We start from the raw sequence: 16,286 nt of genomic DNA, 5'->3' as shown, positions 1-16,286 counted from the left end.
GACGCGCTCCACTCTTGTTGTCGTCGCCACGGTAACAAAGTGTATCCGGTTGCATTTGAGTTGACAAGATAAAGTCCAATGATCGTAAAAGAACGGGATGCGGTGGTATCGGAATACAAGATTTTATTGCAGTAGTCTGACATAGTGCTTTTTTATTTATTTTTTATTTTTTATCAATAACTTCATTGGTTGTCAGATATTTACACTACTAAGTCAAAAGACACGCGACAAGGCTAAAAATAAACTAGCTTTTGGATTCAAATATACTGTGCACGCGGCGACGCGGAGTACAAGTCTTTTGCGGAGCCGATCCATGCGGCAAGTTATGACAGTAAAGCCAATCAGTCGATCAACATAAAATCGGCGGATACCGATCAGCCTGATAAAATCGGTGTAAAGTCTAGTATTTACTTCCTGCCATCGAATAGAACACCATTCATTTGTTCTGTATGTCACTATGCCTCACTGGCATAAATAGAGGAACAAAGATACATTATTTATTGTAAATATAATTTTTTGAGCAATTAAGTACACAAGTATATACAGTAAATGAACAGGTCATTTAAATAGACACGTTGCTCCATCTTGTGATCGGTTATCGTTTTTCTAAAACTTGCTGATCGGCGATCGGGCCCAAAAATCCCGCTCGTGTAAAGCCTAATTATCAATACAATTGAACGGTCGATATCCTGCTGTGTGGTGTCGTTATCACTTATGAACCGTTATTGATAAAACTGACAAAATATGGATATCACGATTATCTCATGATGCATTATAGATGCCACTGGGTGGGATAAAATATCGACATCGTGTGTGTATGGTAACATGATACATTGTTGATACAACTTGACAAAAGAATATCAGAATCATCTTTATTTGCCAAGTATGTCCAAAAAACACACAATGAATTTGTCTCCGGTAGTTGGACACTTGACAAAATTAATCCTGTGATGCATCGTTATCATTCACGATACATTATCAATATAACTGACCGTTTCAGTATGCCGGGAACTTGAATTTATTATTTTCAATTATTTTATTTTTTTGTCTTCCTCTGCTACATTGATACGTACGCGTATGTTACAGTATGGATCTGTAATATTGTAGTGTGAAAGGTGCAACATATGGTGATATCATTATTTGTTGACTGACACACTTCACGTCTGTTGTCATCTGTGGTGACTGGGGGCTATTTTTAGCCCTCCTGCTGCTGTCTATTGCCTCATATGACTCCACCATAACATTCTTAATCACATCAACAGCATGATACACTCACGTTGGTCAGCAACACCACATTTGGAGGAGTAAAGTGGAAAAAGCCAAGCCACCACCAGTCACGCAACCCCCCCCCCCCACACCCCTCCCCAAACACCGACACGTCACCTCTCTCCCATGGTCATCCGGAAAAAGAAAGACCCTAAAAAGTCAAATAAAGAGATTTATAGCAGCCTTTTTAAAAGTCACGCATCCCCTCCAACATCCTGACATTGTTGGTGCACCCCTCCAAACTCCCCAAAAGTCAAAACAAGGCATTTCATAGTGGCCTTTCTCAGACTTTTCAAGCCACGCACCCTTTTAACATCCTGACAGAGTTGACCCACCCCCTGGCGAAACAGAAGCAAAGCCGTTTATAGCAGCCTCTTGCAAACTTATGCCATGCATCAATGTTCCCACAGAGTTGGCGCACCCCCCCCTGACCCTCCCATAAAGTGAAAACAAAGCAGATTATAGTAGCCTTTCCCAGACCTTTAAAGCCACATGTCCCCTTTAAGATCCTGACACAGTTGGCACACCCCCTCAAATCCCACCAAATTTCACAACAAAGCATTTTATAGCATCCTCTCCCAGACTTTTTAAGCTACCTACCACTTCGACCTCCTGACAGCGTACGTGCACCGCGCCAAATCCCTCCAAAAGAGAGAGGGGGAAAAAAGCAAAAGCGCCCCTTTCGAAAGCCCAACAGTTGGCACAGAAGAAAAATGAAGACAGTTTGTATATCATGATGATTTCATTATGCGGCTCCTTCTGGTGTGCGCGCTTATAATACAGTAAATATATTTGAATTGAAACAAAGAAGACGGTCGCAACTGCTCAGTAAACTGCAGTAATATTAGTCATATTTCGCAGAGGATAAATAATATATGCCTGTAAGTATTGCTATATTGTCGGTCGACGTGTGTCGCAGGACTATTTATGTTTGAATAGCAGTTGCTTAAAGGGTTATAAGACCGCAACATCGTTGCTAGGTTTGTCAAACTTTGTCAATGCCGTTTTGCATTGTGAGTTAAGCTAGCGGACTTTCGTATAAGGCAAAGTTATGTAGTTTTTCTAAATTCACAATGTGTGCAGTTGTCTTTGTTTGTTTTCGTTTGGCAGTAAAGTTCAACTTTGACTGGCAATAAACGGCTTGAAGCAAGCAGAGCCGACTTCCTTTTTTTTTTTTTTTTTTTTTTAAAGAAATGTTCACCATCTGCTTGTGGTGGTCCGATTGTTCAGCCACCGATAGTCAAAGTACGTGATCGGCATATGCCTTTCACTGACAATCACAAAAAAAAAACGATCAACTGTGTGCAGGTGCATGACGGCAAACCCGAACAAACATGTCTGCCGTGTGGGACTTTGATGCTATCTGTGAGAGTGATGTAAAGTTTGCGTCCTGCAACACACGCCACGAAAGAAGACCTCAAGTGGGGAGCACGTTAAAGCCTTCAGCACAATGACTTTAATACGATATTTAAAGAACAAAGAATTGGCGATGTACGCCGAGTTTTTGAGGCTCATGCGGAGAATTAAAGGAAGGCAGCCAGAGCAGCAACAGTCAAACAGCAACTTACGCAGCCCACGCTGGGAAACGCTCGCCTGCGTGCATGCCGCAGTCAGAAGGCTAAGCGAATAACCCAAAAAAAAAAAGAATTGAAATTGTTGGACCTGGACAGAAATATTTCACACAGGCAGAGGTGGGTCGTAACGCGCTACAGTTACTACGTTACATTCACTCAAGTAACATTTTCCATAAACTGTACTTGTCAGAGTGCTTTAAATGCACCGTACTTTTTACTTTTACTTGAGTATTTATGTGAAGAAGGATCGATACTTTTACTCCGTTAAAATGACCGACGTGCCGTTCGCTACTTTTATTTATTCATCCTTGCATGTGCGCGTCTATTTTTAGACTCCTCTTCGAATTCCGCATAGGGTGCCTGTTGCCCCAATCAAACCAATGCCATTTGACTCCAATTCACCTATCAGACGACACAAGGCGATCACATGACCGCGCACATATCCTTCGCCAACCAATCAAAATGATTCATTTTGGGAGGAAAAAAAACAGCCGCGCGACCGTTTATTTTACAGACTCCCAAAAAAACAACAGCTTTATCATGCAGCTCTTAAATTGTGACTGCTCAAACTTGGATATTTCAGCCCACTTCAAACACCTTGCGGTAAGTTGCAGATGTTTCTATTGTTGTTTTGGCAGTGGATATGGCACAATTAGCACTATCCCGATGGTGTTGCGCACACAATCAATAAATCTGCTCGGCAAACGGCTTCTTCATGAAGTCATTTAAACGAATGTATGTGTTGTTGGTTTTGGGGCAGTTAAAAATTGAAATGGTGGCAGGTGTGTGTCGACTCCCATATTACTGTTATTTTTTTATTTTATTTGATGTTAATGTTCTGATTAAAAAAATAAAATAAAAAAATAAAAATTAAAACATTTGAAGTTATTCACAAGTTAGTCTTTACTTAAGTAGTTTTTTCATTGAGTACTTTACTTTATTTCAGATCATATAACCAATAACACTCATCATTATTCATTCATTCATTCATTGCAAGTTTTTTTTCAAAGCAGAGTTCTCTGTATTGCCGGCCGTTTTAGATGAGTTTGACTGATCTTTCAAGAACCACAGAATATTGTTCTGTGACAATATGAATCAAAATCATCAGAATCAGAATATGAGCACCGAACCTACCAAAAGAAAGAATAGACTCTTTCACCAGAAAAAAAAAAACAAATTCTAGCTTTTTCCATTCTTTATTATATTAGTAGAATATGGTTTGGTTTCAATAATAATAATAATAATAATAACTTTATTTTTATAGCACCTTTAAAACAACAAAAGGAAATAAATATATACAACATATAAAAAAAAAAAAAAAAAAACAAGTCTGAGAAAGGGCTTTAGATGGCATAATAATTTATTTACAGATATACAACTAAGAAACGTGCTGTGACGCTGATTTCCGGCATGGCCTGAATGTGGATTTTTTATTTTTTTTTCCCCATGGAATTTCCCATTCAGCCTACGATCTCACGATCGCGACACACCCTTTCTACTACCTACCGCGCCACATACTCTGTTTATACCATACTGATCTGTTTATACCATACATGTACATGTTTGAGTGTGAGGTGCCTAAACTCGTTCCACTTCCAACATGTTCGCACTTCTGTCCCTCATAATCGATGGACAAGCCCGACGTTCACCCCCTAATCTTCATCTTCAACTCTGTTCATCTCAAATCTAAATTGACGCAATGCCTCTTAGTTATTAAAGTGCTTTACAAACGGGAATTTCCCAGACAAGCTGGGCGAGAACCTCTTCCTCTAGCCATTAAAAAAGACACCTGACAAATACAGAACACACGCCAACGCCAGTAAACGGTTGGATTACAGTTGATGAATATAAACATCCACGGCAGTGAATTAGTTAAAATTGAAAACGTTATCGACCGCAGCAGTCATCTGACTTGCTGTTGTTTTGATTTGCGAGCGCAAACTTGTGATACGAGCGCTGAATGGTGGCAGAGATAAGCAACAGTTTGGCAGATAAAACAATTCCTGAGCAATTCTTGGAAAGAAAAAAAAAGGCCTTTAAGCTGTTTACTGCCACTTCCAGTTGAAGTTTACTGTCAATATACAACAAAGAGAATTTCACATTGTTTTTAAAACAAACAAACAAACAACTTTGCCTTAGGAATGCCCACGCTAGCTAGATACTAACACATAATAGAAAACGCCACAGACGATTAGCATCAATAGTCGCAGTCTTATAACCCTTTAAGCAACTTATATTTGAACACAAACAGTGGAGCAACACATGTACACTGAAACAAGTATAACAAAGCTGACACTCGTTACTTTTAAAGAAAAATTCAAATTGTTGAAAAATATTAGTTTACTCATTTCAAGTGATGATTTTGCTTTCTGTAATTTCAATTTACAGCGGGGCAGAAGAATTTATATTGTGAATAAAAATGAATTACATTAGCATTTTGGTCACGTTACGGTTAGTTTAATGCCATTTATGTTTTTGAGCATGTATCGGTCCTCGACTGGATGTAATTATTCAGCCCTCAAATCCAACGTACTATTGTCCAGAGAGAGAGAGAGAGAGAGAGAGAGAGAGCTGCTGCTTAAATGTATATATTGCTCCCAAATAAACCAGAAAGACGCCATAAAACGTTGTAAAATTACGACAGTAAAAGCCTGCGCCTTGTGTGAAGCTTGTGTGCGTGTGTATGAGGAATGAAACTTGCTGCCATGTTTCTAAACTAAACTAAGTTAGCAAGAGCTAATGTTTTGCCTAACGCTGGTAATGTTTGCGCCAACATTCAAACATAGTTTACAGGAAATAAAAGCTTTCAGGATATATGAAATGCATCATTTTGATTGAATCAAAGCTAAAATATTAACTGTGATGGATTACTTATTTTTTCACGATATGCAGTGTTTAACTTTTTTCAGTGTAGACATACGATATCAATACTCACAGGCATATATTCTTTATCCGCTGCAAAAAACGACCAATATTATTGCACCTTGAGTCGCTGAGCGTAGTGGGGATTTTTAATATTTGTATTTATTTATTTACTCTTTTATACTGCCCCTCGGTGGCCAAGGCTGGCACACCAGAACGAGCAGCACAATGAATTGAAGCGTTACACCAGGATGCACAAACTGATTAATTCTTAACATGCTATGTTATTACTCTATTTTTATAAAGTACAATATTATAGAGCGCTATTTCACATATTAAAAAAAAAAAATTTATTGGGTGGGGATTGGCAGAACAGTTAATGGCACTTCCATTCATTTCAATGCGGAGAGATAATTTGAGATGGGCATGTTTTGGGTCACGAGTGCGGACATGGAACGAATAATACTCGTATCTCAAGGCACTGCTGTATTAGCTACGTTGTCATACTCGCCCACCAAAGGACATATCGCATAAAATGCATCTGCTGATTACATTCTGCGACCGGACTTTTTTTTTTTTTTCCACCTAATGCATTTGGCCTCATTAAGTATTCATCAGCATGACTCCAGACACTCAAGATTAGGCCCGCTTCCAGGAAGGCCGAGAGGCAAACAACGGCCAATAATACTAAATATTCTTCACCGGGCCACGTCGTTCTCGTTTCGATACATCTCAAGTCTCTTAGTTGCTCCTCTGATTTCGATAACTTGGGTAGCCCCGCTTGTGTTTTAAGGTCAGTGGGACGGAAACTCCCGTGGGTAGCGACTATTTATGGTGACGGCCCAACACGACCGTACTATAAAGTATTCCTGATGACACTGCAACCTTCACTCTTTTTTTAGGCAATGACCAAAATGGTGTTTTGTCTTACGAATACACTATTTTGGAGGTTTTAAACTCCAGTTCAAATAGTATATGTTCAATTACAGCAGACTTGTGCAGTACAGAATAAATGACATCATAAAACTTTTGTATCATATTAAAGTACACTCGGGTATCAGACTTATTATATCAATATTTGAATTTTCGTAACTTTTTTTTAAGCTAGGCACCCATTCAACTTTCCGATAATAGTTGGCGCGTCCTCTCTAACCTACCATAAAGTGGAAAATGAAGACATTTATATTTATAAAATATAATTTATAAAACTAATTTCTTCACAAAGTGACATCGCCAACTAGTGGCCTGGCATGCCTATTACATTGGTATGGCAAGGATGAGGGAAGCAAGAGCATTTTGACATTGTCGTCTATACATAAAACACGATGAAAACAATGCTTGCTTTGACTAGTTTGTTATACTTCTAAACGTCCAGTGGGAGTCGCAACAGTTTACATCCTCCACTGTCATTTTATCCCCCCCAAAACGTGGCGAACAACAAGCAGGTAATGGCGTCACGAATGTGCATTAGCCGCCGATCTGCTGACATAACAGTGGACTCCCGGCAGCGCTCAACACGAACAAAGTGCGTCCCAATTCTCTAATGCAATAAAAAGACAAGCACCCTGAAATGGCCGCCACACTTGTCTTTTGTCTGGATTGGAAAGCAAATAGATTTGTGTACACTATGTTTTCATGTCATGTGAGACAGTAGCACAGGCGGGCCACCCTCAGCTTGTGTTTCATGAAAATGAAGCTGTCGGTATGCGGCCAATCCCCACCCAATAAAAATTTGTTTTTTTAATATGTGAAATAGCGCTCTATAATATTGTACTTTATAAAAATTTCACGTGAGTATAATAAGCCTTTGTTAGTTTTGCAATGGGGAAAATCCGGTTTCACAGCAGCCAAGTGGTCAGTAGCAGCAAACAAGAATTAAAACAATACAAACAAAAGTATCTGTGTACATAATGTACTACTTCAGGCAGTGTATGTGGCAACTGTGCACCGATACTAAATACGGTACGGGGATGTGAAATGGCATACTGTACATGAACATATACTTAAAAAAAAAAAAAAAAAAAATAGAATAAAATAAAAACAAAGTAGCGAGAGTAATCGGCAGCAAATTTACAAAGCAAAACAAAAAAAAAGTAATTCATTGCGGCCTTTACCAGACATTATAAGTCATACACTCCCTTGAACATCCCAACTGAGTTGGCGCATGGCTTTACTCGCCCTAAAAAGTGAAGCAACCTCGTCTGGACGTTTTACAGCAGCCTTTGCCAAACGTTTTGAAGCCACACCCCCACTTCCTAACACGATTCACCCACTTGTTGTAACTGTACTCCATCATCCCATTTCATCAGGCACGAATGTCGCATTGGACGTTCTTAAAATACATCCCAGCTATGTGAAACGCGTCACTCCGCCGAGAGTTTGTCGTGTTTGGGGAATATCGGAGTTGCGGTGTGTATTATAGGCCGCATACCGACAGCTCCCCCGCTGAAGCGCACACCCAACACGCAAGTACACAACAAGAAGACAATGTAAATGGAGACACGCCCAGTGAATTGACAAAGTGGACAAGTGTCCGTATGCTGGCAGCGCCTTCCTGTCGACTCCTTATAGATCTGCAAATAAAACTAGATTGATCTCTTCTGCCATTTCTACTTGAAATATAAATCTGTCAAAGGCTTTTGCAGCTATGTACTCCATTCTTCCGCCCTCCTTCCTGTCGCCGCTCCCTGAGGATGTAACTTGTTTCGCTGCTCCCGAGTTCATAAGCAGATGCCGGGGGCCGGATATTGCGCTATTTGCTCAGGAACCCATCAGACTGGTTCCCTAATGGCTCCTCGTTTGCTCGTGTACACGGAAAATTCTATGGAAATTTCACATTGGACGATAGTGACCAGAATGATCTTGGTTAGTTTAAAAAAAAACAAAAAAACAAAAAAACGTACGCAAAAATATATCAGCGGGACAAAATATATAATATATATATATATAGTAAATATTTGGTGAAAATCCTTTAAATATTAGACAAAATATTGTCATATCTCAAGGCACTGAAATGAACTAATATTAGGCCCAAAATTTAGCAGAAAATAGTGGAAAATCCCCTATAATATTAGGCAAATAAATATGAGGACAACAGACAATATCTTCAAAATTTCATGACGAGTACAAGAATATTATCGGGGGGGGGGGGATGGGGGAAAAAATAGACAATTACAAAATGGAGCAAAACAAAATTAGACAAAAGATATAAAAAATGTATTGGGGAAAATCCCCCCCAAATTATTAGGAGATAAAGTGGTTGGGGAACTAAAATATTAGCAAAAAAAATATTCGGGGAGGAACCAAATTATCAGACAAAAAATAAAACATTTTCGGGGGAAAATACAAAAATATTAGACAAATGTAAACAAACAAATGGAAAAATACATGCGTATTAGAAAAAATGTACAATTATTAAATGGGGAAAAATACAAAAGTATTAAGGAAAAAAAATAGAAACGCATATGATGAAAAATACGCCATTAGAAAAAAATTATTCGATGAAAATCCTAAACATTTTAGGCACAACAATTGGAAAAAAACTGAAAAATGCACTTTCTACATAGTACGTGAAGCCCAGCAAGGGTGGGATAACGGCAACGCAACTGCGTGATACGCCGAGCGAGGTGCGTGAGTCATATCCTGGGATCAAAGCGTGCATGTTTATGCGACGGTGTTACCCCAGAGTCTGCGTATGCATCTTCTCGTTTAGATTCCAGTCAGTGCCTCGCACCATACATAGAGATGACCTCTGCCAAGTGGAGTCACTCCGACAAGTATTTGTTGATAATGAGAAATTCCGTTCTATCTCAAAGCGCGCCGGGGAGATGTGTGGGCAGCTGACGCAACGTTGTGTCGCTGGCTTAAGCTGAGTGCCTGAGGATTGATGTGGCTATTGGATGAGCCTGCCCCATTAAAATTCACGCCAAGTGGCAATGTATCACATTGTACAGAGTACAAGTACTCTGTCGGGGAGCAAAGATCACACCGGCCCGTAAATTAAACTTCAGTTTGAATCGGAGACACTCAAAACAAATGAAAAAAGATGAAAAATACAAAACATAAAAATAAATATTAGACTAAAAATACGCAATTACAAATGAATATTAAATTATTCGCGGGAAAACGATATTAGATCCACACATTAGGGAAGAAAAATACTAAAAGAACATGTAAAAACAAAATCCAATAAAAATACAAAAGTATGAGATAAACTTATTAGAAAAGAAATACACAATTATTAGATGGAAAAATAAAAAAGTACTTAACAAAAAGTAGAAACGTTTTTAAGGAGAAAGCAAAATATTAACCAATATAAACAAAACAAAAATATCAGCCATAGACCTACATATTCTGGAGTCAAAACAGTATTAGCCAAAAAAATACACATCCACTGTGCATGTGTGACATCAGCAGCGTGAATGGTGTCGCGGACTAGATATTTGGTGCTCAAGCGGCACCTGTCTATTTATGGCGCCGGTGTGCCCGCATTCGGGCCCTAGCATCCTCTTATGCGCCTTTGATCCCACTTAAGACGAGTTAATTGCAAGTTGTGTGCGTGCGTGGATGGTCAATTAAACGAAAAGCATGTCTGTGGCGCAGGTTTCGTCGTTGGCATTATTGAGATTACGCGAAAATGCCGTCAATACTGCTGTGCAATGGTGCCTTGACGGAAGAGTTACGAGTGGTCACTTGGTTGATACTTTATTTTTTCTTTGTTTTGAGTTGTGAGCTGAAATGTGACTTAAAAGCGAGCTTGAGATACGCCACCGCTCGACCGGAGTGCAAAAAAACAAAAAAAACAACAACAAAAAAATGAAACCCACACTCACCAATGTACTTTAGCCATATATTGAACGGGATAAGTAACCAAACGCCGTAATAATTGTAAACATAGTCGACAAAAATACAAACAACGTGCATGAAAAAAAATGTAAAAAAATGGCTTGAGGGGGGGAAACAAAAAAACAAACAATGGAAAATACAGGTTCTTAGGATGAGTGTTCACAGACGCTATTGTTCACACACTTTTCTTTTCCTGTAAATTCCAGTTTACATGACATAAATCTTAATATCCTTGTAAAATTGTCTCATAATAAAGGGCTCACCCCTAATTGATACAAGTATGTCTTCTAAAGTGTGTCAGTGCTAGTTTCCCCAACTACCCACTAATCTAACCACCAAAAAAAAAATTTCCAGTGGTAGACTTTGTGTCTGGTGTCTTCTCGTGTGCGTCACCAATTTGGCTGCAGTGTGTTTAGTCACAAGAAGGCTTTAAACATCTTGCCCTAAAAACCTTTAAGTTAGAAAATATGTTGTTGGAGTCTTCTGCAGTTCTTGTATTGGTTCTCTGTTAACACCCTGGTTAATCTGCGACCTTGTTTTCAATCACTGGGATTGGATTGGATTTGAGAACGCTGAATTCCAAGCGGTGTAAGCTTCCTACTGCTGAGAAGACCGCATTCAGCAAAAAGTTCATTATTGACCAATTGACAGAAGAATGATTATACCGTCACCTTGCATGAAGAGTAGAAATAAACAAAATTACTCTGAATAATTGCCTTCCACGCACAGTAGCAACAAACAGAATGACTCTGATAAGCCACAATGTCGGTCATTGTAAGTTTCTATTGTATCCTAAGTATAAAGCATTTAAATTGGAGTGAGCACTGTTTAAAACGATGAAGGGGGCACACTGTGCTGAAGCCGTCATCAGCACTGTAATCACATCAAGGGGAAGATAGTGAAAGTCATTCAGGCCTTCCACTTCTACCACATCCTATCTATTTTTACGGCTCACATGCTGCCGTTGATTTTGTTTGTTTGTTTTCCAGGTTCAAGCTCACTCAGCAGCCCCCCACACCCCCCGCCCCTGCTCTTGTCCCACAGGGCGGAGCTAAGTATGGGGTAAGCGAGCCAACAGGCGACATTGCAACGAGACGAGGGCTCGCTCAGCAGCACAGGTAAGATAGCACAATGCATCCTTCTTCAGAGAGAGGGAGAGAGAGAGAGACGCTTGAACAGCGAGCCTTATGACGTACAAATCACATTAGCGCACAGATTAATCAGTGGAATGTATTTAAATGTGGCGTACCTTCCGAGGTTTGGTCTTTTCACATCGGAATACTGTACGAATTTAAAGCAATAAAAGAAGCGGAATGGGATGAAGGAAGTCTTTATTATCTACCCTCCAATTTTTTTTTCTTTATTTTTCAGAACTTAAGCGCTAATTTTCACTTTTTGTTTAGCAGGCCTACTTCTATTTAGTCAATGAGGGAACATTACACAGTTGTGCTGACAATTTGTTTACCCGGGCGCAAGGTTTGTAACGTGTTTCATTCTTTAAAGAAAACATGAAGGATCAGGCAAAACACATTCAATTGTATTTGTAATGAGATTCAAATTAAACTAGAAGGCATTTCAGAAAAGCACAATCATTCGACAAAATGTTACAATAAAGAGAATCACGAGATGGTCCTTGTTCAGTCATCAGTCCTATTTTTTTTTTATTTTAGTTGAATACACCTGGTGTAGGGGAAGTGAGACGTAAGTCATCTGGTGTATGGGGGAAATGAGGAATGCAAGACGTGTAAAGTATAGGGGGCAAATGTGGAACGTCGGGAGTGTATTGTGTAAGGGGTATAGGTTGGAATTAGAAATGCACTAGTTAGTGTAGTGTACAATTTGAAACGAGGAATGCAAGTAGTGTAGTGTAAAGGGTGAAATGAGAAACATAAGTAAAACCGGCGTAGTATATACGGGTGTAAAACGAGGATTGCAACTCGTGTAGGGGAAATCGCCGGATGTAAGTCATGTAGCGTATGAGGTGGTTGTGGGACGTGAGTAGAGTAGTGTGTAGGAGGAAATGAGCAATGCCAGTCGTACAGTGTATAGGTTAAAACGAGGAACAGAAGTAGTGTAGTGCACAAGTTGAAACGCGGTATGTAAGGGGGGGGGGGGATCGAGAACCCCGAGTTGTGTTGCATAGGGAGAAATGATGAACGAAAGGAGTGGTGAATAAAGAGAAACAAGGACCGCAAGTAGCATAGTGTGTGAGGGCTAATGAGGAAAGTAAGTCATGCAGTTTTTAGGGAAAACAAGGAACTCAAGTGGATACCATATCGCCTCACTGAGGACCCCTCGTGATGGCCACAATGAGCCTAAAATGTTGACTTCAAACCAAAAGGGTGGATTTTCTGTGCCTTTTCCTGTATTTTGATTTATTTATTTTTAATGCATCTCTTTTGGACCTTCGGGTCTAATTTCATACAGCGGCCTGAATGGCAGACAAACAGCGGAACCGTTGTGGTTGCATTACTTCCACTATGACGCGTTTCCTCTGAAATTGTTCCATACATGCGAAAATAATGGAGCGCAACATCCCCTCGTGCCGCCTGCTCACCGTCTTTCGAGTTACAGTGTCTCCACCAATCTGTGGGCTTCCCCATTTTGTGGTGTTTAGCAGAAGTAGTGGTAAAGCCGTTGCGTTTGGTTTCATGGAGTCGGTTTGGGGGCGGTTGAGGACTGTTCTTCATCTCACCTTTAAATGGTTGTAGATCAGGACTGGGTAAAGTATGGCCCACGGACCACATATGGCTCAATCAAATTTTAATCCGGCCCACTGACCAGTTACATTACCGTGAATCCTGTAATATTTGTTGCATTTATTTAGCCATTTTCTCAACTGAAATTGGTTAATTAAAAAGCTATTATTTAATATTGAATTTCTTGCTTGTTCATTTAACTTATTGAATGATTGCATTGCGCCGCAGCGCTCGTAAACAACAGCGGCCAATTCTGGAACTAACAGACTTGGTCAACAACATTTTAAGTGATACACAACGTCACGAGTCGAGCTCAGCAGCACCCCATCCCCACTAAACACAGGGTTGATGGTGCATTGCTTCCTCCTCCTGACACACCGGATGGTGGACCAGAATTTCCTCGAAGCCGTCCGGAAGTAGTTCTCCGTGGCCTCACCGAACTCCTCCCATGCCTGAGTTTTTTGCTTCAGCGACCACCAAAGCTGCATTCCGTTTGGCTAGCCGGTACCGATCAGCTGCCTTGCGAGTCCCACAGTCCAAAAAGGCCTGATAGGACTGCTTCTTCAACCGGACGGCATCCCTCACCGTTGGTGTCCACCATCGGGCTCGGGGATTGGCGCTACGACAGGCACCGACCACCTTACGACCACAGCTCCGGTCGGCCGCCTCTGCAATGGGGACGCGGAACATGGTCCACTCGGACTCGATGTTGCCCGCCTCCCCCGGAACATGAGCAAAGTTCTGTTGGAGTTGGGAGTCGAAACTCCTTCTGACAGGGGATTCTGCCAGACGTTCCCAGCAGACCCTCACAATACGTTTGGGCCTGCCACGTCAGACCGGCATCTTCCCCCACCATCGGAGCCAACTCACCACCAGGTGGTGATCAGTTGACAGCTCCGCCCCTCTCTTCACCCGAGTGTCCAAGACATGCGGCCGCAAGTCCGATAACTCGACCATAAAGTCGATCATCGAACTGAGACCTAGGGTGTCCTGGTGCCAAGTGCACGTGTAGACACCCTTATGCTTGAACATGGTGTTCATTATGGACAATCCGTGACGAGCGCAGAAGTCCAATAACAGAACACAGCTCGGGTTCTGATCGGGTGGCGGGCGTTCCTCCCAATCACGCCCTTCCAGGTCTCACTGTCATCGCCCGCGTGAGCATTGAAGTCCTCCAGCAGAACGATGGAGTCGCCAGCGGGAGCGCTCTCCAGCACCCCCTCCAAGGACTCCAAAAAGGGTGGGTACTCTGAACTGCTGTTTGGTGCACAGGCACAAACAGCAGTTCAGGACCTGTCCCCCCCACCCGAAGGCAGAGGGCGGCAACCCTCTCGTCCACCGGGCTGAACCCCAACGTACAGGCGCCGAGCCGGGGGGCAATAAGTATACGCACACCTGCTTCTGTAGCCGGGGATCGGATCGCCAAGGTCCCTTTCTTCGGCCACCGCCCAGCTCGCACTGCACCCGACCCCTATGGCCCCTCCCACAGGTGGTGAGCCCAAGGAAAGTCATTAAATTATTGATTAATTTATTCTCAATGGTGAACTAAAATGTATGTGTAAAATTGTTTATATTAGGCTCTACGATTGGCTGGCAACCAGTTCAGGGTGTGCCCCGCCTCCTGCCTGATGATAGCTGGGATGGGCTCCAGCACGCCCGCGACCCGCGTGAGAAGCGGCTCAGAAAATGGATGGATGGGTGGATCTTTATATTAGCATTTTAGAATTTTTATTTACAATAAATCAATTTCCCAATTAGAAAAAAAATTCTTTATAAACATTTAACTGTAATTTCATTTTAAAAATGTTCCATTTGTTCAATAATTGTAATCAAATTAGTTACAGATAATTGTTAATGTAACAAGTTTTACAGACACATTTTAACCCCAAACTTTTATAAACCTTGTCTACGAATGACGTGGCGCATCTGTATATTTTAAAAACCAATCCGAGTGCAAACGTTTGCCCACCCCTGCTTTAGATGCTTATCAAATTGAAGACTTTTTCTCCTCCTTGTCGCTGTTCTACGTAAATTCGCAGACCCAATGGGAGGGACGAATGCCTCCCCAGTCTGGGGGCTTCCTGTTTTCAGAGGTCGTGTCAGTGTCGTATCAAAGCTGTGTGAAAATGATAAATGATTGTGGCGTTCCGCAGTGACCAATGTGACTACACTGGAGGGTGAAATCTGAGGGCAAACTCCTGCACCTTCTTGTAAGTGCAGTTATGCGGGCGCTGCCAGGTTAGGTGTGTTTAGCTTGGCAATGCTGGCGTTTAATGAGGCGTCGGGAAGCTCCGCTCTTGTCAACATGTTGTTGGGCTGTCTTCTTCGGACTACCTCCCTCCTCCCCGATGCTTGTTCCCTCAAATCCCAGGAGTCGTCTTGTTTGTGTGTGTGTGTGTGTGTGTGTGTGTGTGTGTGCATGTATGCTGGGAACAAGAAGGTAATTATTCTACAGGGAAAAGGAAAAGGAGGCGGTATGTGGAGAAAAAGCCATGTCTTGTGGTTGTCTTAGAGAAGCTGGGCATACGCTATGCCACTTAAATGTTTCAAGTCAGCCAAAACGAAGATCGCATGCCTCGTAGTGTGTAGGGGGAAATAAGTCGTGCAGTGTACAGTTTGAAATGAGGAACGCAAATTGTGTGGAGGGAAACGAGTAATGTAAGTCTTGCCAAAGTTGAGGGAGAAATGAGGAATGGAAATCATGCTGCGATGTATCACTGAAACGAGGAATAGAAGTAGTGTCGTGCATTGGGAAAACGAGGGATGGAAGTTTTATAGAGTATGCAAGTCGTGCTGGAACGAGGGACGCAAGTAGGGTAGTACATCAGGGGAAATGAGTAACGCAAGTTGTGTAGTGTATAAGTGCAAACGTAAGCTGTGTTCTGCATATGTTGAGATCAGGGATGTGTGTGGTACATGGGGGTAACAAACAATGGAATTTTTTGGGATATGCGTAGCGACAAGGTAGCAACATGACAAAATTTCACAAAAATGACAGTCCGTCAAAATGCTAAGTCTGGTTAGAATGACCACTTCCTCC

At 41.5% G+C, this 16,286-nt stretch overlaps 1 protein-coding gene across 4 annotated transcripts in view; it reads left to right on the top strand.

Annotated features, from left to right (window-relative positions):
- b3gnt2b (UDP-GlcNAc:betaGal beta-1,3-N-acetylglucosaminyltransferase 2b) overlaps positions 1 to 16,286 on the top strand; it is a 28,452-nt gene that overhangs the window by 3,351 nt on the left and 8,815 nt on the right. For all 4 annotated transcript variants that reach the window (XM_061789336.1, XM_061789334.1, XM_061789335.1 and 1 more), the window contains exon 2: positions 11,537 to 11,665. The gene's annotated coding sequence lies outside the window, so the exon portion shown is untranslated. The remainder of the gene's footprint in view (positions 1 to 11,536; positions 11,666 to 16,286) is intronic.

Source organism: Phyllopteryx taeniolatus, chromosome 11 (assembly GCF_024500385.1).
Source record: "Phyllopteryx taeniolatus isolate TA_2022b chromosome 11, UOR_Ptae_1.2, whole genome shotgun sequence".
In the NCBI taxonomy this organism is placed as follows: domain Eukaryota; kingdom Metazoa; phylum Chordata; class Actinopteri; order Syngnathiformes; family Syngnathidae; genus Phyllopteryx; species Phyllopteryx taeniolatus.
Note: the sequence above shows the minus strand (reverse complement) of the source record. Positions and strands in the feature narration are given on the sequence as shown.